The sequence below is a fragment of the Anas acuta genome, chromosome 4 (assembly GCF_963932015.1).
Source record: "Anas acuta chromosome 4, bAnaAcu1.1, whole genome shotgun sequence".
NCBI classification, from domain to species: domain Eukaryota; kingdom Metazoa; phylum Chordata; class Aves; order Anseriformes; family Anatidae; genus Anas; species Anas acuta.
This window is the reverse complement of record NC_088982.1, coordinates 62707106-62731859: the sequence shown is the minus strand read 5'-3', so window position 1 is coordinate 62731859 and position 24754 is coordinate 62707106. Positions and strand designations below refer to the sequence as shown.

General features: G+C 41.9%; 1 long non-coding RNA gene across 6 annotated transcripts in view; it reads left to right on the top strand.

The window, feature by feature from the left end:
- The window catches only part of LOC137856342 (uncharacterized), a 298868-nt gene that overhangs the window by 122937 nt on the left and 151177 nt on the right, over nucleotides 1–24754 (top strand). The window contains exon 11 of one of the 6 annotated variants that reach the window (XR_011096370.1): nucleotides 8087–9679. The exons of the other annotated variants lie outside the window; for them this stretch is intronic. This is a non-coding gene — a long non-coding RNA (uncharacterized lncRNA). Of the gene's footprint in view, nucleotides 1–8086; nucleotides 9680–24754 lie in introns of those variants that run through there. 6 annotated transcript variants of the gene reach the window in all.

The window sequence follows — 24754 nt, the reverse complement described above, 5'->3', positions numbered from 1 at the left end:
TAAAATAATAAAACAAACAAACAAACAAAATCCTTGCTTCCAATTGAGCTTTGTGCCAAGCATTTTCTTCTTTGTACTTTCAGCTTTGTTCCATTTCTGTTTTAGTCTTTTCTTCTCCTTGGATTCAGTCTTCTTGCTTTTTCCCTACTTGGCCCTAAAATTCTAAGGTCTACTGGTTGAGGAAAATTAAATATTTGTAGGTAAATCTGATTTGTCCACAGAGCCCTGTCAGGGCAGGTCATTTATTCCAGTCCAGGAATTTTCCAGGACATCCTGGGTTTTTAACAAGCTCAGAGGCAGTTGTATGTCTTCTTCGGTCATGCCTGCAGTTCAGCTATTTACGTGCTGGCTGTCAGCTGCTGCCTGCTCCCCTCGCAGACTCCCAGTCCCACACCAGGTGGCTTTCTCTCCTTTTTTTCCCAGTCAGGTTCCTCCTGCTGAGTGTATGAAGGCTGGAAATCCATGGCAGCCAAGATCAGTGTAATCACCACAAGCCTGTCCTTCCCATCACCTTCCTGACCATGAGGTCCTGCCACCTCCCATGCACTCACATCCCTCTGACCCTGCACTCAGTCTGCTGAGCCAGAAGAAAAATGGGGAGAGGTTTTATTTTTATTTTTATTTTTATTTTTATTTTTATTTTTATTTTTATTTTTATTTTTATTTTTATTTTTATTTTTATTTTTTTAATATCCAGAGCAGGCTGGGCACAGGATCAGATGTGGGACTCGGCATGGCATGGTGCTCTGGCACATAAGGGTTGGATCCATTCAGTCTGCTTTAAAGCCAGGGGTCTTGGGCCATTTTATCAAAGAGCCACCCCTGCCTTCTGGATGTGTCTATTGCCTAGAGAGCAGGAACAAGAACAAGGCAAATATGTGCCTTGTTCCCTCCTGGCCAGCCACAGCTTTTAGAAGAAAACATAAGGTAAGGCAAACTGAGAACAAACTAAACAGCACTGCCATCTGTGATAGGTATATGGGGTGATATCCTGGTGACTTTTGATGAGCTTTGTAGATGGTGGCAACCTCAGAGTGGGCCTTAGCTACAATTTAAGTGTTCAAATTAAAGGGTCTAGTTTTTGGCCACTAGCATTTTGCAGTTCAGTGGCAATAAATATTCAAAGGTCCTGAGACATGAAGAAATACCACAGGCACTGTAACTTCTTGTTTTGCTTTACCACAAACACGAGCATTTGTCTTTAAACGAAAGTACTTGCATTTACTAAAGTACTTTGTTTTGCTTTAAATTTTCTGAAAAAGACTTTTAAGCATAAAGATCGTTTGTAGTCTTCTAATGCTGTAAGAAGTGCTGATGTTTTGAAGCCAGCTATGCAATGCCACAGCTTAGAAGCAGCATGTTTAGCAGATCAATGGTACTTGAGAAACTTTCAGGGGAGGGAGCCGTCTTTTAAGCCATCTATCTGCTGCCAGTACGTGCTGCTGCCCGTGTTGGTGTTGCCCCTACCTGACATCTTGCAGTGGTTTTGGTGGGTGAAGAACATCATTATTCAGTGGTAAATGAATCCTAGGTGGCGACCAAAGATGCCAAGAGAATGGCTAATGCATTGTGCAGAATATTTGCAAATACTTCTTTACAGTCACACCAATCCCACAGTAGGAAAAACACTGTGAATTAAAGATGCAGCCCAGGACCATAATATTTGTACCACCCCATAGTGGCAGTAGTCCTATAAGAAGTAATCGGTGGACATCTCATCAAGACATTGCAACAAAGAAAAACCCATAGTGTTTGAAGGCCCTTGATCAAAAGACGTGACACTATTATGGCAGCACCCAGCAGCAATATTTTGTTAGGTGTTAGCATTTCACCATGAGCACTCGACCCTGTCCAGATCTTTCAGTAGATGTTTGAGAATCAGATAATCTTAGCACAAAAATCTGCTGAGAAAAGAGACTGATAGCTAAAGTGCTGCGCACAGAAACTCATGCATTTACATCCCATCTAAGTTAATCTCAGGAGTGGCAAATAAAAATATCCTCAAATTATCTAGGATCTACCCCCTCGCTCCAGTCCTTTCTTAATTCATTTATTGTAGTGACAGTGCAGTTCTTTGGTGTGGAGATGAATGTTTTTAGCTTTTTTTTTTTTTTTAAAATGACTGAACTGACAAACATATAGCAGACAGTATTTCAGATAAATGGAAGGAAACAAATCCATTGACTTTGCCTTAGAAAATCGGTAAATGCTGACCTACGCGAAGTGCCAAATGTTAAGAATTTTCTCCCTGACAGAGCTGAATGAAAGATAGAGAACCTGAAAAAAGTGAGCCAGCAGTACATACAAATGCTGTGTTGCTGTATTTAATCCCTCAAAGAAAATTCTATTATCTGCAGCACAACATTAGCAAGTCCCATGTTTTCATCTCTGTTTTTAATTCACAGGTAATTTCACTCTGAGGACCAGAAACCTTCTTAAACTCTTCAAACGAGTAGCACATGATACAGATAGCAGTTGTGCTTGGGGAAAATGCCAGTCATGTCTTGAAGGGTTTGCTTCCTTGGTGCATGTGGAGGATACCTGGTGCAGATTGTTTGTACAAAGGCACATGGGCATCATGCAAGCTCCAAAGACTTGTCCAGAAGTCTGGAGGAAGCACTGGTTTGGGTTTGAGAAGATGTGGTATCTAGTTACTCTACCATATAATTTTTCTGGGAACCTGGCAAATCCTGTAGTGCAAAAGCACTGGTTATTCAGTGCCTGAATACCCTAAGTATGGCCCCCCAAAACTTTGTGTCTGGGTTCCTGGCTTGGTACTGACACAACTGGTCAAGCATTTTATGCTGTATCTTTCTGAGTTTATGAGGACTTTTGGGGAGGGGGGATTTTCTCACTCTATCAGAAGGTTAAGACTAGTGTGAACTAGGTTTACCAGTGCCTTTGAGGTTTCTATTTGGCATCTTCTCAGCATCTGTAGGCTCCTAGATAAGTTTAAAATCCATCCTCCTGACCATAGCACTTGAAATACCACTGCCATAATAAGATTGGTCCCTTGAGAATATTTTTTCAGCTTTGTTCTCCTTAACCTGATATCCCAAAGTAGTGAACTTCCATCACTCCCCTGGATTGTTTAGGATCACTTCACAAGCTGATAAAGCCAGGAAGGACAGATAGCAATTCTGCAACTTGTCTTGACGTGTGTGAGTACCCTGCCAAAGTGTATTACAACATATTGAGTGGGTCTGTCGCTGGCTGCACCTGGGCTATATAGAATACTAAGAAGGACTCAGAAAACGTATTTTTCTTCTTCTCAGTTGTTGGGGAAGAGCTGATACTGTTTTAACCTTACTCTGTCTTTCTGTTCCTAAGTTGAGCTGGATATATCTAGGTTGGCTACACTTCAGCTTCCACAGTAACAGATCTTTTTCTGGCAGCAGAAAAAGATGCAAATTATTTTCATGTGGCAGGTGTTTCAACCAAATACCCTGGGATCAAACTAACATTTATCAAGTACCTTGAATCACAGCGTTATGTACTCAGTGGGCATTGCCCACGGGGAGGTAATGCATCAGCAGGCTGAGAAGCCTAGAACACAAAGGAAGAGAATAACAAATCACAAATCAACAAACTCAATTGTATTAAACGTGCTGCCCAGGGATGCTTTCCTCTGGCAAGAAAATATTCAGATGCAAACTTACTATTAGGAGTTTAAGAAATAAACCGACTGTAGGTAGATGATAGTTATTTGCTAACAAATGCAAGCAGCAAGGATCCTGAGCTCCGTTTCAACTACCTTCCAGTTGCATCCCAGGTCCCGGAAGCAATCGTTATTGTTGTTCAATTAAACTTGATTGGGTATGACAGAGCCTTACCAAATACCGGCCTCTGAAGGGGTTGTTCTTGCTAAGATTTGAATAACATGCTATTATGAATGATGGTGTTTTAAATTAGTAAGGATGCTGAAAGAAGTAAAAATAGATGAGCCATTGTGAGATTTCCCAGCAGCTGATGTTTGCTTCATTTGAAAAGACACATGAGTTTCAAGCAATCTTAAATGCAATGCCATATAAATTAGACGAGAAAGAGGTTTGCAATGTGTTTTGTTTAGTCAAAATTGGAAAACTTTGAGACTTTTTATAACTTCTGAGTTTCTGGGAAGGACAGTGAATTTAGATTCCCCGTAACTACATCCTTTAATGTGGCCTTCTGATTCCTTATCGTTTTGAGCTGGGATGAAGCTCAATACAGTCAAAGACACAGTGACAAAAGGGACTTCATGTTATTTTTGCAACTCTCAGCTTGGATAGCCAACCTGCTAATGAGGACTACTAGTTAACAACCTTAGTTACTGCAATAGCTAAAGGGTATACAGGTGCTGGGCAGGGAACCACTACAAGGTACGGGTATCCTGGGGTGCCTCCAGATGGTGGAAATTTAGCAGGTTCTGGACCCCAATACATATGGATCCTAATGTGATATCGGGAGTTGGTAAAGGGCAGGGGGACCGAACTGAAAGCAACCTGTTTCTTTTGTGATAATTTCGGTTTTTTTCATGTGTCCTGTCTGGAGGAAAAGAATTGTGTTGGGGTCTCTTTGCAGCAGCACTCAGATGGGGTAGGTGAGATAGATTTCAGACACAGGACACGAGAGATCTCATTTTCTCCATTTTGTTTCTTAGTTTTCTGTTGTTTTTAACCTTGACTAGTCTCCTTTTAGTCCTGAGGTTCAAGCGCTGGAACACTTCTCATTCTGGAAGTCTAGAAGGCAATGCTGCTTTTACTTAACTTTGCACCTTAAAGCTCTGCGCAGTCAAAGAAAGTTAATAGTGAAAGAATTTGCCTCTGTTTTCTGGTTCTGCTATTCCACACTTTTTTCCAGTAGGCCTTCCCAACCAGTTAGGTCCCATTGTTTCTATCAGTGGCGTCTTGTAACAAAGCCTATATTTAGATTGTCATGTTCTTTAATTGAGCATCCTTCAACTCTTTAGTTTCATTTCTCAGCTCCTTTAATGCTGTCTTAATAGTAGTTTCCTCTGAAGACTTCTTTGCAGAGCTTCTGTTCAAATAAATTGGTGTTGAAATGATCATAACCTGGCTTCTCTATTTTTATTTAACGCACGGAATTATCTCAATTGGCATAAAGTTCAGGGAGTCACAAGGCCAAATGCACTTTCATAAATCTGAGATGACTTCACTGAAATCTTTGAATTTACAGTCTCTTAACAGAGAGCACAAGTTGACCCCAGAGCCCACAATATTAGCTCTAATGGGAAATTAGAATTTTCTGGTGCACTGACTTCAGTGACACATGGGTAGGATTATCTGAGGATGGAAAGCAAATGTTTGCTGTACCATAGCATGCCCATCTCCTTTGTATACACGCCTGCTCTGTTTGAATGGTGAATTACAGTGACTGAGACTCAGGGTGATCCTGTTAATAACCAGGGGTTAAACTCCAAAGAGTGCTTCTGCTGAGAGGATTTTTCCTTCCTGTTTCAAGTGGAGTTGCGGGCCAGGGTTTGGGTTCATTGTGTTCTTGGTTCTTTCAGTACTAACCTTCCTAAGGGCTTGTCTGTGGCTGCAGCACTGTCCAGTCGCTTGTCACCATCACAGCTACTTCCCACAGCCTTACCCCAGCGATTACTTAGGCAGGAGCAGTAAACAACAGCAAGGCCCGGAGCATTTTGTGTAGGATGTACAGGGAGTGAATTCCTTTAACTTTAAAGATAGTCTGCTGGATGCCAGCACTCATCTTCTGCTCAGGTTTTCCTTTCATTAGGTTTTTGCTTTCAGCTTACAATGTTATTAACAACCTGAACAACTGTTCCGTGTGTGCCTTGGTCATGGAGGATTCCAGGTAAAGCTGATTTCTTTTTGCTTCTTAACTTCTTCACAAATGGAATTCAGTGCCCCATCTCTTATTTCTTTACACTATCAATCACATCTTTTTTTTTTTTGCCTTGTTTCAAGACAGCATTTATTTGGAGTCTATCAATGACAGTCAAGGACCTGACCAAAACTACATCTTTTTATCTTGGCGCTGAGTGTTGCTGATTAATGTGGGAGGGGTAACAGGGAATGCAGTAGAAGGGCTGCTCATTTAGTGAGGTCTGTATACACAACATGTTATAAAGTGCCCCCCAAACATGCTATCCTTCCATGTCCTGTTGTCTGCTGCTTAAATCAACAGGACAGGCTGCATTTCTATATGCAGCTAGTCTGCAAATGCAATGTCGTGTGTCAGAGGGTTTAGGTAAGCCAGGAATACCCCGAGCAGACCTGTCAAAGCTGGCTGGAACATAGGATGTGTTCCCACCTGGCAGATACCAGTAAAATATCTGAGCAACTACAAACCATTGCAGGGCCTGTGTGAGAAGCAAAGGCAGGCTAAAGCCAGGCCTTGTTTTCCTCCATGTCCTGAATAGAATTTGACCACAGTAAAATGATATGCATTTGGCTGCTACAAAGCAATCTCATGCATGCTTTAACTGGCATGGTATATAATGCACCCTGCATTATATAACCATCAATCCAGCTCCCATAGCAACAGCATCCATGTCACCAGTTCTGCCAGCGATAACCATGTTGTAGTAATCTGCAAATATTTAAATTGTACATGATTGGCTTGTCAGTTTTGTCACATGTGTTTATATGCAAACAGATCTTATGACTAGCGCTTCCAAAACTCCCTAGGAATGTGTAAGCCCCGAACGCTTAACAGGTTTTGTTGGTTGGGTCTGACCTGAATGTTAATCACGGTTTTCCTTAGATGAGCATTAAATCTCTTATGCTTCTGGAGACGAACATCAAAATTCAAATATTTAATTTGCTCGTTGACATTTATTAAAATAGCTTCATGCTTGAATATGAAGTTAAGGCAATGGCAGCTAATTTTGTTAGTCTAGATGACGTTGGAAGTAAATTTAAATCTGATTGAGAACCATTTAATACTGAGAAAAGAAGGGAATAAAAGGTCAATGGTATAAGATGATGATATCGTCAAACATGGCACAGTTTAAGGTTGGGCTTTAGAAGTAACTGAATGAAGCCTCAAAAACAGTTGCAACAAGGACATGTCCAAAGATTAGGAGAGAGGTCTTTTAACATTTACCAAAATAGGTTTTAGTGTCACAACAAGGTGGAGACCTCCTCTTGCCTAGAGATGAAGTCAGAGATGCTCAAAGTTTCTCAGGACTTCAGTTTTACTCCTCAGCCTGACAGTTCTTGGGCTGGGAGGTTGACTTGGGATTCAGCAGAGGTGTATGTGTTCTGTGAGCCTTGCGTTTCCATCCGAGGGGAAAGTTGCTCATTCAAAGGCAGACACTTAAATGTTCGTGTGTGTGCATGCACTTTCATGCATACATACTGTAGGAAGGCTTTGTTTTGAATGATATTAAGTACGTGAGACACTTTAATTTCCAGATAATGAGGAAGGCATTTACAAGTATATATGTGAAGGAAAGTCTGTATTTTTCAGATAAGTTTCAAAAATAATGAGAAGGGTGGACAAGAATACTTGTCATCCTCTTTATTCACCTGCTCAAGTAACTGGCTTGTCTCCTATCAATAAATGTTTTCTTGGATATAATTCCAGTTTTACACCACTTGCTTATATGATTGCTTCTGCTGTTGGCCTGGAACATGGTGAATTGTGAATTTATTGTTAAATTCCTTTCCATTGTGAGACCACGATGCTGTCACTGAGAGAGAAATGTCTGTAATCCCCTGGGGTAGGGATCAGCTAGGGGTGTGTAAGTACAGAGGATTATATATTTTTTTCTTTTTAAGAAAAGCTTTTGTATATTTACCGATCAGTAGATTGGTACATATTTATCCAGTAAATCATGGGGCTAGTCCGTTCTGCAAACACTGCGAGCTTTGGTTTGAGTTTTTCTGTTTTGGTTCTGTTTCCTTGTATTTCTCTGGAAATGCTTCTTTTGGACCCTTCTGGCGAGGGTGTTACCACGTTTCCTTAATCTTGACCGTCATGCTGAACTAGCAATGACCTGCTGAAGAAGTTAGCGTTAAGTGAAACTTCCCAGTTTCAAAATACAGCTGTCTGTCACTGGTGCACAGGGATCCAGTGCCTAATGCCAGTTTGAGAAAATTTTTATTTATTTACCTAGAAAATACTGTTCTGGATTTTCAGTGGAGTGTCCTGGAGAAAAGGATTAAAATTCTTATGATTTCTCAGACTGGGAGTCGGTTTGAATTAACCCTATCTGGGAAGACTGCAACTGGGATTTTGCACTGGAAATCTCTTCCCGGATGCTCTATTTCAGGAATACACGGGAGGTAGCATCTGGTCGTGTTGAAGAATGCAAATGAGGACATCTCCACTGATGAATGGCTTGTCAAATGTGTACCCTAGAAAACAGAAAAAAGTGACCACCTTATTTTGGAAGCAACAAAAAATTCAGGGAACAGTCCCAGGGTGTTATGTGAATGAGATCTGTTGCTTGCTGCTTGGCAGACATTGCTTTTCTCTGAGGACTTAGAATTCTGTGTACAAGTTTGGGCTCAGAAAGAAATTCTGTTGATAACGTTGGTTTGATAAAGTTGCCTTGAAGCTTTTTAAGCAACTTCATAGATCAATATGACTTTCCAGAGTCATCTTGTTCATCTACTTGTTTGCGATTGTATGGCGAAGTACAGGGATGCTTTACTTTCTATCACTTGGTCTTGCTTGAGTTGAAGGAACACAGAACAACTTTTTACAGCATCTAAGTTTTCATTTTTTTAAATTAACATTGAGAGGAAATGATGGAGAATTCATGGCCTCAGTCATTCAAGCAGAGACATTTGGACCAACACCCAGTCGCTCTCCAAGCACAGTTTCCCACTGCTCTAGCAATCGGCTTATCTGAGAAGTGATGCTCACTGCTAATTTACTGACTACCTTTGGCAGCAGATGAGCAACTTCCCATACGCTATTTGAGGAACATGCCTTCCTGCAATCTGGAAAGACCATATGTAGGAGAAAGCTGAGTTTCTGTACTCTTGTAGTCTTTGAACTGAGTCCAAGCAGTGCCAATCTTCCCAAGACTTTTTGTGCTGAGAAGACTTCCCTTCACAGCCATTAGAAGACAACTGAAAGTAAACTGCTTGGTCACAGCAACACGCTCTCTGAGACGAGATCTAGAGCTGCTTAGGAGAATCGAATCGCTGCCAAAGCCTCGCAGCATTTGTTTTTTAAAAACAAATTTTCCAACAATTTGACGTTTCCATTTCCAGACCTATTTCCTAGCAGACTGGATTAACCCTGCAGGCACAGTAGCTCTGTGGAAGCCAGTCACAGGAGCTTCGCAAGTATTTTGGTTCCTGAGGTCAGGCAGAACCTAGGGAGTGTGGTCCTGGGCTAGGCTAGGGCTCCCTTGAGCCTGATGAGTAATTAATTTTCTTGGATTTTTGGTTCTGGCAGTGTGGGGATTTGAGATCTATTGGCCCCATGCTGAAGCAGGCAAAGTCATCCCAGAAATCTGGATTCCCAGTCTTCCCATATTCTGTGCAGGATGGCGAAGTGTGCGTGCAAATGTATGAGCTGGGGCTTTTCTTTACATGGATGATGTCAAAGTTTGCAACTGGAAGAAACTACATATTGAAAAAAAAAAATTTGCTTGTGAAATCATGTTGTTTATAGCTCTATTCAGGGTATCAGAAAATGAAGCCTTTCTGGTTTCAGGATGGATGGAAAACAGGTACTTGCAAACCTGTCTGCACCCTCCTAACAGCACCATCATACTCTGACCATTCAGGTAGGAGCCCCATGTGAATACTCATCTCTATTTTGCTCCCTCTCTTAGCTCATCTTTAAGGCTTTGGATTCAGAGATTAGACCTAAAAAAAATAGGCTAATTCTAAGTTTTGAGAGAGCTCTAAAATGAACTTTTTTTTCCCTTTTTTTTTCTTTTTTCCTTTTTTTTTTCTTTTTTTTTTTCTTGAGTGTGCTGAAGATTATGATCTTTCTACCTAACTTCAGCAGGGAGTTTCGTAGATATTAGCCTATTGCCAATTAAACCCATGTTTACCACAAGTCTCTGTCTAACAACAGCCAGATCATCAAGAATTAGCGCCAGCTTCTTCAGGTAACATCCCTGCTGTGATCATGCAGGACAACATGGTCCCTCCAAGGGAACAGCAGTCCCTGAAAGACTCATCCTACCCTGTTCTCAAATATGAAGACCAAAAAATAAAACTAAGAAACGCACTCGGTTCTTCCTAAATCGGTCACCCTGACTTGTGCCAGGGGGTGTTTGCTGTAGGAAGGTGTTGGCTCCAGCAGCTGTGAAGAAAGCAGCATTGCACAAGCCATTGTTTTTAAGTTAATCTCAGGTAAGAAGTGGGCAGATATTCTTGCCCAGCCTCTGCTGGAGGGTGGGTGCGATATCCTGGTCCTCTGTCGGTGGGAGAAGGGCCCATCAATAAAGAGGCCAGAGAGCAGCTTCCAGTAATTTTGAGATCAGGCATGTGTAAAAGGAGAGATAAATGTGAGAGCTGGTGATACACAGTGAAAGCAAGCCTTTTAAAGTTATTTCTGGCTCTTCCTTTCACCCTGCTTCCTTGTAATTTCTCCAGCCATGTCCAGGCTTAGATTTATCCAATCTCTCTTCTACATCCAAATACTTGCATTTCCCAAGGACTGGCACAGCTACGAGCTGATGCTGTTTGTATTTGATATAATAGAGATATAGAGCTGAAAGACCTGACATTTCTGCCAGCTGGGTCTAAGCCTTCTCACTATCTATCTTTGCAGCTGCGTGTAGATGCCAGACTGGATAGGGAAGGAGATTTGCTCATTTTTATGGTGCATTGTTGTGTGTTTATCAGCTGTAGCAAGAAAGAAGGAAAATTAACTAGAACTGGGTGCTTTCATTAACTCCAGGCAAATCTTGGCATCATGTTGGTGGTGGCTTGTTTGTTTGTTTGTTTTTTTGTCCCCCCACCCCATTGTTAATGAAACCCTCGTGACTGTGTCCTTTGCCTTTGGGAAAACTTTGGAGATGTAGATTTAAATACGAGAGCTAAACCCTTCTTAAAAACTAAACGAGAATCACAGGGCCGTGGCTGGAGTGCCATGTATTTTGGAAAAGAGTTCTTAGCAGTTGAGTTGCTGCCTTCTATGAAATCCTTCTGGATTTGTCTGCATTGGCAGGCAGTGGGAAGCCCCTAGGAGTCTCTCCCTAGCTGTCTGCTCTTACCATCCATTGTACTGCACATGGGTACCTGCAGTTGCCCTAGCAAGTCCCATTTGGAACATCTTCCTTGCCACCAAGATGCCCAAATGGGATCCGTTCCCTGCTACCTTGAGTGGGTTGTCCTAGCTGACTTAACCAGCACTGCAGATACTTCCCTAGCTGGAAAAAGACCTTCCATCTGAGGAGTAGAAGCTGATGTGCGCTCTTCATTTTCATTCTTACAATAGCTACACTCTGCCAATTATGCTATAAATAAACTGGTGTGTAGGAAGGTAATACATACAGCGTGTTCCTGGCTGTTCTCTCTGTAGCGGGAACTCTGTAGGTTCAGTGTCAGAACATTTTAGGGATTAAGGATTGTTTCACAAGCTGGTCAAGGAAAATAATTGACATATCTGCATGCCTGCAGCCCTCTCGGTGTACAGCAGGAGAGTAGATTTCACGGCTTTAAAGCCACATGCTGTGTTTTGGAAACTCATCCCTGTCTCTTAAATCCCTGCAAATAGGCACAAGCGAGGACCTGACGGATTGCTTTACCTGGAGCCAGCTGTCATATATCGGCATGTCAGAGTAGGCTCTATTCAGCTTCCTTAAGCATTTGCTTTCATCCTGAAACAAAAAAAAATCAAACCAAACCAAAGTTTGCACTGCAGATGGCCTCCATTCAGCTCTCAGGACATGCAGATGAATGGTGGAAGGGATGCATGGAAACCCAGAAGTGGGTCAGGTACTTTTAGAAAATCCTGCTATATTCTCAGTTTTGTTTCCATGCTAGCCCAAAGCACGTTTTAAACACCACCTGAACTTAGAAAGCCATTTTTAAAGGCCTTCTTAAGTCAAATAGGAGCCTTCAGAAGAAGTTGAACTCCTAAGCATCTTTCGGAAATGGAGCTTAAGCAGCTAGGTGCTTTGGAAATTTCTACCTTGTGAGCCGTATTACTGACGGCTATTTTGAGTTGCCAGGCAACAAAGCAGCACTTCCTTCTTGATGGCTTAGACCTGCTAGGAACTTGAACAGAGCAATCCACTTCCCTGAGCTGGTGGCAGTGCTCGGGGACCCCTTTCAGCTTAGGGAAAGTGACATTGGAAGCAAGAGGGGGGATAGAGGGCTGCTGGGTGGGGAGGGAGGAATCGGACTTTCTTTCAAAAGATACTGAAGGAACTGGTGTGGTTAGAGAGAGTAACCTCAATGCAGAACATCCAGTCCCTCATGTCAACATGAGATCCCTTTGGAGGCTCTTCTGGGGTCCTTTTATTCTTCCCTAATTATTCAGAGCTGTTGTCAAAGTTCAGGCCCTGCTCACCTGCTTCTGCACCCCTAACAGAAGCTTTTCTCTATCACTTTTTCCTACTTAATCATTCCCTGTCTTATTTGTGTAACGCATGTAGGTAATGCACCTACCTTTCTTTTGTTTTTTAATGTCTTATTTTTCATCCCTCCTGATCCCCTCACCATTTTTTTCACCCAACCCCAGATACAATTGCAGAGAGGATCCTGTAATCAGTAAACCCTTGCCTGACTGAGTTTGCTCAGATGCTTTCCCCTCTTTCACAGGAGAGAACTGCCAGTTATCATGTGCTAAATGCATACACTTTTATTTTTCCTATTGCTCACTCAAATATAATATGATGTTTTGGAGAAGCAGGTGTCTTTTTACTTCATTATTATTTTTTTTTGTATTCCACGTTAAGAACAAATAGAAGGTTTCATGTCATTAACAGCAATGAAAAGGCATGATTTGAGAAATTAAAATGCCAGTACAAGTGAGTGTGTATGTGTATGCATATGTGTGCCTGTTTGTAGATGATGGAAGGATGATAGGGTGATTTGGAGGAGGAGGAGATGGTTGTCAGTGGGCTCTCAGGTAACTGGTGGTTATTTCTTTAGTCCTCATTTTTTTTAGCCCTGTTTTCCAAGAGGAGTGACTGAGGTAATTAAATTGTTAGGCAGCTCCTTCGGTACTTGTAAAAATCTCTTGGCCCAGTTGGAAAGAGGACTATCTAAGGTAATTGTGTTGTAGTGGATGGAAGAGGTGAGCTTTGCAGATTAGTGCCCCTGCTGAGGGCAGGACCCAAAACTTGGCTCTTAGGAATTGTTGGGCAGCAGCTAGCTTGACTGCTGGCCTGCCCAGAGCAGCTGGCATAATCTGCATGATGTTTGCTCTAGGTTAGCCACAGCATACAGTAGCTCCTTCCATGAAGAGTAGTCCAAGAGAAAAGGGGAAAAATGCAGGAATTGTATGGGAAAAAGTGCAGGAGTTGCTATTATGGGACAGCCAGCCTACAGGTGCACGATACCACCTTCACTGGTTTCACAACTTCAACAAACTGCAAAATATTCCAGTAGTAGTAAATAACACTGCGGGAAGGTAGCAATGGGACTCACCTGCAGGAATGTTGCAGCCTTGTGCTTTTAAACTTTCTAACCTATTAAAAATGTGGATTAAAGTATAAAGTGTACTGTGCACTAAAACCAGCTGTAGAATCCAGCCTTTTATTTCCTCACCATGACTTCTTGGATATCTCAGAATAAAGCTGGAAGTATTTAACACAGAGGTAGAAGGTGGCAGCTTTTAGGCGAGAGATACAGATTCTGAAATGGAAAAGCAAAGCAACGCTTGGTGACATTGGTAGGTGGAGTTGTAATACGAGGTGATTTAGCACGTTGCTGGTCACTAGAAAAAATCATCCTGTAGGAGATGCTCTTGCCCTGAACTGTGGAGTTCATCACTCCCGTTATTTTAAGGATTTAATAAGGTGCTATAAAGATGCACCAGTTTCTTTCCATTGGCATAGCAGCAAGTCTGACCTCCACTTCTGAGAAATGTCCCCTTGCATTGAAGAGACCTTGCACTGGGCAGAAGTTAAGCTTTGTGAATGTGGGATTTAGGCAGTGTAACCCACCTGGAAGCCCTTTGTGGGGGTAGGATGTCTTACTGAGGATGCTTCATTCATGCTTGTGGGTACTGTGTGTTTTGTTTAGCTGTAACTGCAGAATCTTTCTACAAAATGTTTGGCTCTTTATTCAAGTGTGGCTTGGGATAGTGCCATATTCTATATAGCTTAGCTTGCTATTTCTCTCTATTCAGTAGAGCATTAAGCTGTTTTAGATTCCTGGATATGGTTTTTCACTACTGTTAAAAGCAAGTAGTGCCACTGCCTTGAAACCTTGCTGCTTATATTTTATGAAGTACTATGTCTATTCCTAGAAGCATTAATAATGTATGTACTCTGCAATTTCAATACTCAAACACTGAAGGCACCTGGTACGTGAGAACCTATTTAAGTTGATAAGGCAAAGCTAGATGAATAGGATTATCTGTTTCCTAAGCGTACTGAGTACAATGGCATGTACATCTTATGCATTCAATGCTCTTTATGGAAATGTCTGGGAGCATGTTTTAGTCCTTGCTTGGAAACAGTGGAATCGGCATTAAAAAGTGCAGAGTTATTAAATTAAGAAGGGTATTAATGGTAAGCTAATTGTCCTTGTTGGGTATCTATGTTGCCAACACCTTTTTTATCAGAGCTGAGCACAGGGCATGGAAAATGTCCCAATGTTGGTGTTTTGTTTGTTTGTTTGTTTGTTTGTTTTTCTTTCTTATTTTTTTCAGGAGAAACAGAATCCAGTTCCTTTCTTAAGTTTCGGAATTTCTGACAAATCTTATAGTGGACGGTAGGGCTGCAGAGATCTTCAGCCCAAAGCACAACAATTCTTATACACCCTGCTTGACTTAGAGAAGTGTGCTAACGAATCATCAGCAAAACTTCCTTCTGCCCAAAGCCATTTGTGAGAGCCATCACAGTCTCATCCTCATCTGCTTGTGCTGATCCACAGCAGAAGACTGCTGGCAGGATCAGAGCTCAGGAAATAGTGCTGCAGGGTCTGAGTTTAACACTTACATTGCTCCAGGCTTCCTTCTGTTTATGAATATCAGCTTTCTGAATTCTCTAGTATGAGGTCAGCATGCTACAGGTCTGTAATATTTGGTTTGGAGAGTTTCTCCACAACGTTTGCAGTCCATCTGGAAAGGTGCCTTGCTGGGGAAGACATGGGAGTGGCAATGTACAGGGAACTGAATGGAAGCTGGGGCAGCTGATGTGTAAGAGCATTCCCCAACTCTTTATATTGCGTGTCATGGGAGAACAATCCCAGCTAACTTTTCTCTGGAAAAAAAAAAAAATAATAAAAAATTATACCATCTTGGAATAATCCTGTTAGCTTCAGTGGGCTTGCTCTTACACTCAAAGCTGGAAGGCGCTTTGCTGAATGAAGACCCTTGTAATGAACATGGCAGGAGGAAAATGCAGCTTTTGTTTCCTTTTATTCCTTAGAAACTCACTGACCCTGAAGAAAAAACTTCAATAAGGCAACATTTCCAGGAACATTAACAGGAATTTTGATTAATAAACACGCCCATCACATGGGGCCATTGCTTAGGAAAAGTGGGTGGTAGCAGAGTTCCTTTAAAAGACAATTTTAAGTAATCCAGTCCAAATTAAAATGCTATTGCTACTTGCAGTTGTTACACAAGAAAGAATGGTGAAGCAACAACGTGCAGTGTCTGGATTCCTACTGATGTCAATAGGAAAACCTCACAGTCGTCTGGTCTTGCTCTCTTTTCTATACCCAACAAAGGCAGCGTGTGATGTCCTGAGTGTTGCTCTTTGGGAAGCGCAATGTATACAGGCTTTTTTAAGTCAGTACCTGTCTTTTCTGTCAAAGCACAGCGGGGCAGATGCTCTTTGGTTTGTGCAGAACAAAGGTTTAGCTCCTTAAGCTCTTACCTTTCTCGTACTTGTGTGCGCTGCTCTGGCCAATGTCACCAAACCCGAGTCACAGCCATGTAATCCGCCTCAGGTCTTTTAGGTTTAACTGTAATTGTTACAGCCAGGTTGTTAGGGAAGAGAAAGGTGACAAGGGATAAAGGAGACACTCAGAATTTAAGGAGGGTTATGGGGAAGGCTGAGGAATGAAGTAACAAACACATCCTGCCCCTGCTGTCCGCCCCTCATTATAAAAGGCAACACCAGCTCCCACAGTCCGAAAATGAGCGAGCTGCCTGCTTTCCTGAGGGCAACTGGTGCCTTCAGGAGCTCAGATAAGCTGGGGCCTTATTTCAGAAAATAATAAGAGGAAATGCCCATTTTGATGAAGGGAAAAATCTTCTTTGCTGCTGAGAGGTGGGAGAACTTTATAAACAAATAAATAAATAGATGGCAGTAAGAGCAAAATATACTGCAAGTCACAGGAGAATTACAGCTAAGGCCCTGCCACTGCTCTGCCGCCTGCCTTTTGGCTGTGTTTGGCAGACCTGAGACCTTGTTTGCTGAGCTCTAGTGGACAAGGTGAAGGGGTATATTATCTGTCAGCTCACCACAAGCAGAGCCACAACTCCAATTTGTGTGTAAGGGCTCTGAAGAAGAGGAGCGTGGCTGTGCCCCTGCTGCTGCCTGGTTGCATGCCTCTGCAATAAGCTAGAGGCTCCTGCTTTGGCTGTATGCAGTTGTGATGGTGGCAGCAGTGTTTTCTGCCAAAGGACAAGACAGAGAAGCTGCTGGCTTCTGCCAGGTACTTTGGAACGTGTCTGCAGGCACTTAGCTGGGACTGGAACTCCCTAAAAAACCCAAGCTGTATGTAGTTAATGTGTGAGAGCTGGTCCTCATATATTGGTATGTTCCAAAGTACTGTTAGTCATTACTGCGTTAAAATCTTGGATCTAATTTAATAAACAATTCCTCATCTTGGAGTGAAACTTTCGGCATTAATTAGAATATTAATTTAGTAAATACAGGTCAAAACTTCTTTATGCTTTACATAAGGAATGAGAAAACTTAATCTCAGGGTTATAAACAACATTGCTGTTTCACAGACAGGAAACACTTCCAGCTGGAGTCTCTGAAATGTAAATGAGCCCATTTTATCCCTTGATCTTCACAAACCTCTCACCATGTTGCCACTACAGAAGAGAAAAATAATTCCATTATCGCTTCCAAAGAGACCATGTGTTTATTCAAACCAGCCTACAGCTAGGTACGGGCACCCTGTTTAGTGCAATTTGTAGCATTATTTTTAATATAGATTCGCCACAAATGGTAGCTTGCAGCAGAATCTGTTTTTGTACTGACTTGGGTTGAATCGTAATGGGCCCAAGCTGCTGCTTGGGTACGGATGCTTCACAGTGGTGTTGACACAGCTGCTGCATTTGCATCTCCCAAGGGGTCCAGTGGCATTAGCGTACATGTAGATACCAAGTAAGCAGAACACAGCTTTGGACTGACATTATTGTGAATGTGGAGACCAGACCAAGGAAATGGTTGGGCGGCCTGGGCTGATGCCATGAAATCTTGCGTGCAGACCCCCAGTAGAAATATACCGTTGGATCTTGCAATATCCTTTTGATTTACAGCTTATGCCTGCACAGGTCTCGTAGTTATCTTGCTGCAAGGTTGGAGAGCAAGGCAGAAATTGTGTCTTTGTGGGTGTGTCAATGAAAAAGAACAATCTACAAGATGGACTGTGCTAGGAAGAGCAGGAGCAGAAGAGCTGAATAATCCTGATGATCTTATAGAACAAGTGAGATGGCTTCCCTAAGTCTGGAGCTAGTTACAATTCAAAGGGCTTAGAGGTAAAAGGATGCGCTGAAGGGCCTGGAGAAGAAAGTGATGTCTCAAGGGGTGGTGGGAAGGCAGAGATTTCTAGAAGGAAAACTAGTGGTTTTGCCTCTTCTCCAGAATCTCTTGTGGTTTGCAGCAGTTTACGGGACTGCTATCTCTCACAGACCTCCTATCTTGATATCTCCACGTTTGGAACCTAAATAATTCTCCACCAGTTCAACCTGCTGATTTTGAGACTGGGAGTTTGGCAACTTGAGTTGCAACTTCACCGAGGGAAACTGTAGCTGCTCTGTGATAATCAAATTTAGTTTGCTTGACACATAATGGGATTATTGATTAGACACCCGCAGCTTGCCATTTCAAATCACATCTCCTCTTCATTTCCAAGGGATGATTGACACAGCCTAGCATGCTCAGCATCATTAAATGGAAACAGTTATTTACGGTGCTGCATCAGAATTTATCACTAATTCCCAGATCTGACAGAAAAGAATCACTTTGTGTGCAAGGCATTTTTATCTTGCCATTAAAAATGTGTATCAAAAGCTTTAGATAAGAAGTGAAGCTGAAATTCCTTCCCAGACTATGTCCAGATAATCTCATCTGAAAAACTGAAGCAGGGAGTGCCAGAACATGTTTTATACACAAGTCCTGATGATCCCTCACTAACTTCTTGACTTATAATTGTAGCTGCTCCGGTCTCTGGATCTTAAGTCAGAGCATGCTTATGCTGAGCATCACCTCTGTGATGAAGCTCTCTCAGTCTTTACTCTCCCCATACACCACTACAACTTCGTATCAAGGCCATCAGCCACGGGACTATTATAGCAGCCAAATAACAAGTCTTCATTTAGGAATTCATAAGGCATTGCCCCCATTCAAAGTAGGTGATATTTATTAAGAACAGGTTTAATGTGTTTTTATTATATTCTGCTTTTCTTGAGAAGGGCGTATGGCACTGAAAATGGCAAAGGAGATGCAATGAAGGAGCACCCTACTCTTCCTATCGACCTGAAGTTGTTGGTTTTATTTTATTTTTTTATTTTGTGAACCTCAACCATTTCTTCAGACTTCTCTCTGATAATTTGAAAGAGCTGAACTGGAATCCTGCCAGACAGAATGACTTTACTGTAAAGTATCTATACATAAAACCATAATATTCACCCAGTTTTCTTGCAGATGCTTATGCCGTTTTACTGTCAATGAAACTGAGTAGCGCTACTGGGCAAAAGTATCTTCTTTGTGAACAGTCCCTTGACCTCATAGGAGGTCTCTGTATGTGTAAGACATCACTAGCTCCCCACTTAACACCCATCTGGATCAAGTACAGTTCTAGACATTATTTCAAGAAATGTTGTGAGGCTGGAGAAGGTTTGGAGGAAACACATGGTTAAACAGGCTGGAAAATAATGCATTATACAGAGAGACTCCAGGAGCTTTCAGTATTTGTCTCATCAAAACAAAGATAAATGAGCAACTTCTTCGTAGGCTATAATTACCTCTGAAGGGAACAAAAACACTGATAATTGACAGCTTTGAGCTTGACCCTAGGAAATAACAAAATCCAGTAGTTGGAAATTGAAATCTGGAGTAGAGATCAGATACAAAAATCTGTGGTTAAGTAGCTATTGGAACAAATAAGTTGTGGTTAAGTTTTGTCACCAGTGATTTTAAATCTAGTTTATCATAGAGGTTTGGTTTGGAAGAGACCTTAAAGATCATCAGTTCCAATCCCCCCCTGCCATGGGCACGGACACCTCCCACCAGACCAGGTTGCTCAAAGCCCCATCCAGCCTGGCCTCGAGCACCTCCAGGGGTGGGGCATCCACACTTCCTCTGGGCAGCCTGTTCCTCCTGTTTTAACAAAGAGATACTGTGCAGGTGTAATCCTGTTTGAAAGTCAACAGATGTGTAAATGTGGTGCTTTGGGACACGGTTTAGTGGTACACTTGGCAGTGTTAGGTTAACAGTTGGACTTGATGATCTTAAAGGTCTTTTCCAACCTAAATGATTCTAAGATTCTTAGCAAACGAACATAAAAGACTTCTTTAGGTTTTCCTGTTCTTCAGATGCTGCCTCGGGATCTGAGTCAAATGAGAATCAGAACTGATGCAGCCAGGCTTTCACTTGCTGTTCTTGCTTGTTATTTTTTTCCTCTTTATAAATCTAAAACCTCTGTGTGATAATATCCTACCCATATTTGATAACTGTCAAATTTTAATCCCTTTGCAGCCCTTTTTAGCTAATACAGAGCATGAAGAAATCTCCTGTACATACCTCAGGCTCAATTCTAAACCTCCTGTAATAAGAAACATTTGCATAATTTGTAACAAACTCTGAATGTGCTATGACAAAGATAAAATAATGATTTTTTATTAAATCACAAATGCCCAGCTCATCTGAAGAGTGATATGGCTTTAAGTGGAAGCTCTGAATTCTGAGGGTAAATGGAATGTGTTATTGAAACAAACCCCCTAGGTTTATTTTTAGGGAAACAGGTAACGTTTCAGTCCCAAAACAATAAATTCTGGTTCTAAGTAATTGGAAACAAATTTTGTGCTCTCATAAAAGTGAGTGAGCTTATTCTGTCACTAAAACTGATTTAAAATCGTCATCTGACTCCTTCAAGGAAAAAAAAAAAATAGCATTTTTAAATTTTCACTTCAGGTTTTAACAGCAGGGGAGAAGGGTATTTTGAAAACAATCTTCAAGAGTTGAAATCCCCAACTTTACACTGTTGAAAAATGGGAGAAAAATGTTCAGTGGGGTAGTGTGGGTGGTGGGCAATCAAATGAGAGATCTGCTCTACTTTCACTGAAGCATTAATTGAGGTATCAAATGACCATGTATTGTTGGTAAGACAAAGGTTTTAAATCTGTTTTCTGCTATATAGCACTCATATTTGATAGAAGGTAGATGTTATTTTCATTTTGCTAGAGGAATACACCTGTACTGTGGGATCTTTGCTGTTAGGACTTATGTCAACTTATGTTGACTCCAAGCCCAGCCCTTCTTACCAGTATTTTTAGTGGCCCCCAGTCTAATTATTGCGGCTCTGCTAAATTTCTAGGCATAAAACTTGTCAACTGCACTGTCCTGCCTGGTAGATGGAGCTCTCCTATATGCCACATAGCTTAAGTGTAAAATGGAGTCTGTTGGAAAATCAATGGGTTACGTTAGGATCGTTTCCTTCCCCATGTGTATCACTTGGTAATCTAGATTGAATTTTGTCTGCCATTGTGTTGGATAGGTACCAAGTCTTAGATGTTCCTCCTCTGCAGTTCGTCAGGTAGTCCTCACGGTTTTACTCTCCTGAATAGCTTGGTATCGTCAGTGGAGATGAAAGTTGCTGCTCCTGTTTGGGAGGGAATTTGGTCCAGTGTCATTACAAGAAGAACAACATAACAGTATAAAAAGCCAGAATCCACTGGAGCTGAACTGGCCATAAGGGCTCAGCCTGGATCAGCGAATTCAATAGCAAGCCTTCTGCTGAAAATGCCTGGCCTCAGGCTGGACCTTTTCAGCCAAAGAGGGGATTTCTATTCTTCAGTGATCCACAGGAGGTATTCACAAAGTGTGTTTTCATGCATTGCCATTACTTGGCTTCCTGCACAAGTCTCAGCTCATCCCTTGTTCTTTATGCTCCGAAACAAGGTCACCACATGTTGCACAAAGAAGCCCCTTTGAATGACTTTTGAATGATTTAGGTAAAACCGAAGAGCCCCTCTAGACAGTGTGTTCTTGCAGTATAGCTTTTTCAATTGCTCCCAGCAGGAGATGACAAAACATGAGAACAGGGCGTGCCTATTGATTCTTGCACATCTACAGATACCATTCCCTTCCAGCTTTTTTCCAGAGTTTTTAGTTACTGTAAATAACATAGGTTACCAGTAGGTTCTTTATGCTGCCAATCAGAAGTAAAGGGTTCTATTTTTCTATACAGAGATTTGGTAGAGTTTGCTGTTGTTGTTGTTTTGTTTTGTTTTGTTTTTGCCTTCCATTTACCTTTTTTAAAAAGCTAAGTGATGAAACTTAGCATGACCTTGATCTTGTTGAACTCCTTTAATTTCAAAGGGCTATAAAACAGCTGTGGCATGGGGAAAACAAACAAACAAACAAAAAGCCTGCAAGAAATCTGATGGCCTTCCCAGCCAACCCTGGCAATGGGAGCAGGAAAATGAGACTGATTTTACCCTCATCGGGAAGGGTTTTGTCCAGTAGCGCCCATGTGCAACTTGTAGAGACCCCAGACACTTGGTCATTTAGCTCCATCTTCTGGGAGAAGACAGAAGTAACAGAAACCACTTGAGCTGACATTTTGCGAGTCCTGTCACACATCATTTATTGGTCTTTTATTACTCTTCATTAATGCTTCCATGCAAACTCACAATGGATACAAACTCAGTAGGAAACCGTTTGCTTTTCTGGAGGCTTTTTAATGGGAGCAAGAAGTCAACACACAAAAAAATGTGCAGGAAATCAATAGCTTTTTTGTTTTCCAAGGCTAAGAAAGACAGTTATTGAATGTTTGACTTGCAATTTAAGTGATAGAAAAAAGCAGAGCTCAGGTAAATGGCTTTTTGATTCCTGTACAGATTTGAAGCATTAGCTCTGACTCTGGTTCAGGCAGCACATTGTTTGTTCTCCGTTGCCAGAGCTTTGAATAAGAGAAGGGGATATGGCATTATTGCTGTAGCAACCCTCAAGTGGGTGTTGTAGATAGTCAGAACAGCTTATTTGGTTGTCCAGCACTGTGGGCCAGTGTAGCCAAGCTATAAGCCACATTCACTTTTTGGGGACTTATTTCCAATTTTCTGTAGGGTCTTTGAATTTCCCCACTATTCCACAATTGACAAGGCCTAAAAGTCCCTTCAACCAGATCTGTTAAGACTTTCATCTCCAAAGACTGCCCACCTGGCATTAATCCATTCCTGGGGCAGCACTGGGGCCTAGTACAGCTTCGCACCTTTCTCTTCTGGTTTAGGCAAAAGTAGCAGCTGGCCTACAGCCATTTGCTGCACCTCTTGGTCTGCTCCTTGAGCTGGCACTCAGGATTTTGCTGAAGGGTGCATCTGATGTCTGTGCTGGAAAGCTTGAGGCTTTCCTAAATGTGCTTGGGCCTCCTTTGGGCTAATGGCGGGTTGGGGTAGGGGAGCTCAGCCTATTGGTGTCTCCAGCTTTGCAGAATACAACCAAGCTCAGGTATTTTCACAAATTTACCACAGATGATTTGAACAGCAGTTGTAATGTAGTTGTTGTGTATACCCTCTGAAAAGACATACATGTAGGAATGAGTAGAATAAGAAAAATAAGAGTTTTATTTCCAAAGCAGCCCAGCTGTGGGGTTAATGAAGCAGGACAGCAGCCACTCTCCTGGGCTCGTGCACATGCCCAGGCTGAGTGCCCTTCAGGTGTCCTCCATTAGCAGGAGGCCAGGCTGGGCCCACAGGTGCCTTCGTTCCCCCCGCTGGGCCCTGCCTAACACCGAGGGACAAACATCTCCTCAGCACTTGCAAAGTAGGTCGTCTGTGGAAAAGCAGGAGCAGTAAGGTAAGGAAGATGTGCTTTTTTGTTGCTCCTTTTTCTATTGTGCTTTGGTTTCTTGGTGAATCTTAAATAATGTTTGTTTTTTGAGACTGTGTTTGTGGTGACTTGTTGCTGGCGGTGAGCTCCCAGAGGCATTTGCTGATACCCGGCTGGCTTCAGTCTGTGAAGGGACCTGTTTTGGCTGGACTGTTGGCTGTGTACAGCTCATGTCCGCTCTTTCTTCATAGTAATGATGGCAAGGAAAGAGCAGTGCTTTGTGTCACCAGGTAGTCACCGGTACCAAACTGATCTGCTTCTTGGTCTGTCTGTCCAGGAGCCTTCACTCCAAAATAGACTTACAGTAAGGAATTAAAATATTAAATCAGACCTCTGTTATGATCTAAATCCAGTGATGCTTTATATTTGGTTTCCCTCCTGTGAGCTACAATAGGCAACTAAATGGTTAGTACACTCTTAGGTAATTTTGTTTGACACAAATTGCATTGGAATCATGGTTTCTGTTTATGCCTACAATACCTACTTCTTAAGTAACATGCTTAAAACATTTCTTGTGTATTTATTGAATCTTTAAGAACACATGTTAACATGTGTCCTGCCATAGATGAGAAGGTACCTCTTCTTTTTTTTTTGTATTCTGGGGAAGGTAAATTGGGTTGAAGGTTTTTGTTGTCAATGTGAAAAAGACTTAGTGTCTGAAATGAAGCTAGCTAATCAAATAAGGTGCACTTTAATCATAAAAATCTAACTTCAAGTGTGTGCTGTCTGAGAAACCTTTATTTTAGAATAACTAATTTGCCATTTGGTGGAAAAAGAATTGCCACACAGCCTCCTCAAGCAGCACTGGCACGCAGATGACTGCTTCTTAGTTCAGTCCTGTAGATTCACATCTTCTAGCAGTGGTCCTACCTGTTTGAATATTTCTGCCTCTACTTTGAAGGAAGACTCCTTTTCTACAGGCTTTGGGAATGTAGGACTCTATAGCTGTGTGAAAGGGGAACTTGAGTTCTTTTGGCTCGAGGTGACTCTGGTCTGGTTGGCCTGGAGAAGGCTTTGCAAGCCAGGTCCCTCAAGAACAAGAGCTAGAGGACAATTGATTAGAACTAGGGAGGCATTGAGTTGCTGGGGATGTCTGGGCTTGTCTGGAGTTAGAACTGTAAGTATGAATAAAATTTTGGAGAGAAGAAAGTGTATTTGTAGGCTTCAGGCCCTGTCTTCCTTAGGCAGCAGTTTAATACAGGACTGTGCTGTTCGGGACTTTCAGATGAGATGCTGCCTTCCAAGCCCTTTACTGGGGCTTGCCTTTTCCTACCATTTGCCCTGAAAGATGATTTGATACTTGTGTACTGTAAGCTTTGGTCAACTCCTCATGAGGCTTTTTTTTTTTTTTCCTTCCTTTTTAGGATAAGTTTTCAAGTAAGCCTAGAATATCAGCCT